The 4,361-nt window shown below is 36.4% G+C and overlaps 1 protein-coding gene across 2 annotated transcripts in view; it reads right to left on the reverse strand.

The window, feature by feature from the left end:
- LOC106879376 (ubiquitin thioesterase zranb1-B) overlaps positions 1–4,361 on the reverse strand; it is a 197,409-nt gene that overhangs the window by 8,218 nt on the left and 184,830 nt on the right. The window lies entirely within an intron of this gene.

Raw genomic sequence — 4,361 nt, forward strand, 5'->3', positions numbered from 1 at the left:
ATTTTTTGGCTGAAACATTATTCTGTCAAATGCATTGCTTATTTACTCAAATTGTTTGGAATTAATCAGGCATTATCTCATGGCTTCGACATGTGGTTGTTTATTTTTAGAATGACATTGTAGGGTAGGTGTGAGAAGCTGGATCTGGCTAATTCGAATATAAAACAGGTAGAAAATTTAGGCTGGATGTGGCTGGTCTAAATGCTAAAGAATTAAATCTGTGAGAATGGCTGTTGATTGGAGAGCAGGTAGATACATTAATTACATTTTAATACAGGTGTATAGTGTGTGTGTGTGTGTGTGTGTACACATACATACATACATAGACACACAAGTACACACATCCACATACATGCACACATAAATACATGGAGCACACACATTGCTCCACACAGACCATATATTTGTTTACTCAATAGAAATAGTGGTTCCATTATACTAATACATCCATTTGTTGTTTACACCACCTGTCTTCGTCTGTTGTTTTTTCGTGAATTCTCCTATATGTATATATATATATATATATATATATATATATATACGTATGTGTGTGTGTATTGCGACTCTGTATCCGTGTTTGTCCCCCACCACCGTTTGGTAACTGGTGTTGCTGTGTTTACGTTCATATAATTTAGTGGTTCAGTAAAAGAGATCAATAAAAATGTGCCAGGCATGAAAAAGAAAGAACTGGTGTCATTTGTTCAATTGAAATTCTTCAAATCTTGATGAGTGAGAGAGATAAGGGAACCACTAAATTCCTTAGTAAAACTTAAAGCTAAGGGTGGTAAATCTTGTACCTCTCACGGTTGCTTTACCTGCTAGAAATAGCAACCAAAATGCTTTCAAATCAGATCCCAATGCTAGATGTTCAAGAACCAAAGGAAGGGCAGATTTTCAATCCTGGGATCATCCTGATTCCAAAAAGGTATGATATGTCTATGTAGAGCAAATGTAGACTGAAATACAAGGGGTCCCAGACAGACAGAATTTCGCATTTATTAATATAGATGATGTAATCATTTATCAAGCTGTCAATAGAGGGTTTACGTGACAATCTTTTGCCAAATTGTCAACACAGAGTTCACGTGATATAATGCTATGACATGCATTGTAAACAGAGAGTTTCAATCTGAAGAATATCCAAGGTAAAATCAAATCCCTATTTCAGGATCAGGCAGAAACTCCTTGACTAAATTTAGAATAATATACAGGTCTGCTACATTGGCCTGAGTTTATTAATGCCTGTCTGATTTTAGTAAGAGTGAGGTGAAACAAAAAAACAAAACAAAACAAAACAAAACAAAACAAACAAACTCTAAAAACAAAAACTAAGGAGTTTTTAAATATCTACAAGAGTATGGTTCGTTTGACATTTTCCCACAGAGAATGACTGACCTTGACATTTAGACTGCTGTAGTGTGGGTCCTTTGATATTTTTTCCCCTTACAGAGAATGTCTGACCTCAACAACACCCAAACAGTTGCTGACACACATCAACACTATTATGTCAGCCATCATTTAATGATTCTGTTCAAACTTTGCTCGGTTTTTATCCACTGATAGCATGGACAGTTTTCATTTACCTGAGAGCACAGAGAAAATTACCATTCTCTTCTTCATAATTTGTGCTTTCACACTCAAACCCTACAATAAATCTAGATTATTTTACAGACTTAGTAGTGCGTCTAGACAGATTAGATTCCATTGCTGTTAGAAGACATTCCAAAAACAACAACAAAAATAAATAAATAAACAGATAACAGACCATTTCCTGTATCTAGGCACTATGTAATTTAGTATTCTCTTCTTTCAAAGAACTTAGAACCCTTTTTTATTTTCTCTACCAGACCCAGTATTTTCTAAATCCTTTAAAATCTGTTCAATAACTGGCACTTACTGGAATGTCTCCATTTATTTCTTAGACCTACTTTTGATGATGTTAAAGCTAAGAGCATCGCCAAAGGTGAAACAATTTTTTTCTCAACTAAACAGGAGAGATGTTTACTTCTTTGATCAGTACATTTGTTTTAGTGTCTGTCTTTTCGTGCTGGCATGGGTTAGATGGGGATGTAAACTGAAGAAAGACTTTACCACCAGACGCTCATCCTATCACCAACCCTCGTCTGTTTTTCAAGGAAGGGATTTTTTTATTCTACAAGTTATGTAGGTTACAGAATGGTTGGTTACAATGAGGATAGGAAATGCAAACCTCATGTCACTGTTTCACTCCAATGTAACAGAGGAATGTCGACATTCTTGTATATTTGCACATACACATTTGCCCCATACATAAGGACACAGGAAATGTGTCAAGGCCGACAGGAAGCGGTCCAGCTTCCTAGGGCTAAATAGCAGTAGTATATTCCCTTATTGGGACTGTCACGTTAAGTTGGCAGTATACAACTACTTTATATATATATATATATATACATATATATATATATATCATCATCATCATCATCATCATCATCATCATCATCGTTTAACGTCTGCTTTCCATGCTAGCATGGGTTGGACGACTTGACTGAGGACTGGTGAAACCGGATGGCAACACCAGGCTCCAATCTAAATTTGGCAGAGTTTCTACAGCTGGATGCCCTTCCTAACGCCAACCACTCACACATGTACAGGTACATACACACACATACATATATACGTACCCTTATGCACACACACACACACACACACACATATATATACATGCACATACTGTGCACGGGACCAGAATTTTGAAATTGAGTCAAGGGTAACAAATTATTCTAAATTGTTGTTAGAGTAATCTGCTTCAGTGGAGTCAAGACTAGCTGGTTTGTATTGGGATTGAGTTTTATATGCTAATTAGTGTGCTGAGTAAAGCATGTTCACAGTTTTGGGCTACCTGGTGTCATCCACAGTTGGGATATATTTCCTCTGGATCTACATCAGGAATTCCACAGTGATAGTTGAGATAATAATAATGAATGTACTAGCTGGACCTGTGAAAAATTCACAGAAAACATAAAAAATGGTAGTATCTGTAAATTGTGTGTTGGTGCCATGAGAAATATTTCTATATTGTGACACTTACAGAATATAGAAAGGAGAGTAAAACCAATAACTTTGTAATCCAACCAAAATATCTCAGTTACGCAAACATAAACAGAATTACTATTTAGCCTTAAAATACATTGTACATATTCAGAGAACCTTCTTGGTTTAGTGGTACGGAATGTTCTTCTAGTATTCTTTTACTTGTTTCAGTTATTTGATGGTGGTCATGCTGGAGCACTGCCTTCTAGTCGAAGAAATCGACCCCTGGACTTATTCCTTGTAAGCTTTGTGCTTATTCTATCAGTCTCTTCTGCCAAACAGCTAAGTTACGAGGACGCAAACACAACAACATCAGTTGTCAAACAATGGTGGTGGTGGTGGGACAGACACAGACACAAACATAAATATATACATAAATATATATATATATATATATATATATATATATATATATATATATATATATATATATATGTGTGTGTGTGTGTGTATGTATGTATGTATATATGACGGGCTTCTTTCAGTTTCCGTCTACCAAATTCACTCACAAGGCTTTGGTCAGCCCAAGGCTATAATAGAAGACACTCTTTAAAGCAGTGTTCCTCAACCAGGGTTCCTTGGAACCCTAGGGTTCTGCAAAAGGTTCCTAGGGGTTCTGAGATAAGCTAATACTAATTTCATGATGTAATATTACTATACATGCACAACATATTATTGGTTATTGTAATATTGTAATATAAATATCATCCTATCTAACCTATTATGTTATCAAGAAAATATAAAAGCCATTGAGGATATATTTAGTTATGTCTGTAATTTATGGACACGCTAAATTACCAGGCCTTCAAGAACATACACACACATTACATGTGTACACACACTACACCCACACACACACACATGCACATGTGTACACATACATGCACTCGTATACGCACACATGTAAGACTGAAAACATACATACATGTGCACATGCATGCACAAACTGTGTGCACACAAGCATGCAGGCACTCGTACACACACATACATACATGCATGCACTGTGCACACACATGCACACACTTATACACACATGTATGCTCACATGCAAACATACATGCATGTGTGCATGCTTCGTGCACACACACACATGCACACAGATGTAAATGTAATCTTTTGTGCACACACAAACATGCAAATGATTGAGTTCGTGTCCTGCAGCCGTCAGTAAAGATGGCTGTTTATAGATTCCAGGAAGTTTTCTAAAAATATTTTTATCATACTTCCATCAAACTAGGACAGAGACAAGAGGGGGGTGGGGGAACAAACAACCTGTGTATGTGAGGGAGAGA

This window comes from Octopus bimaculoides, chromosome 22 (assembly GCF_001194135.2).
Source record: "Octopus bimaculoides isolate UCB-OBI-ISO-001 chromosome 22, ASM119413v2, whole genome shotgun sequence".
NCBI classification, from domain to species: domain Eukaryota; kingdom Metazoa; phylum Mollusca; class Cephalopoda; order Octopoda; family Octopodidae; genus Octopus; species Octopus bimaculoides.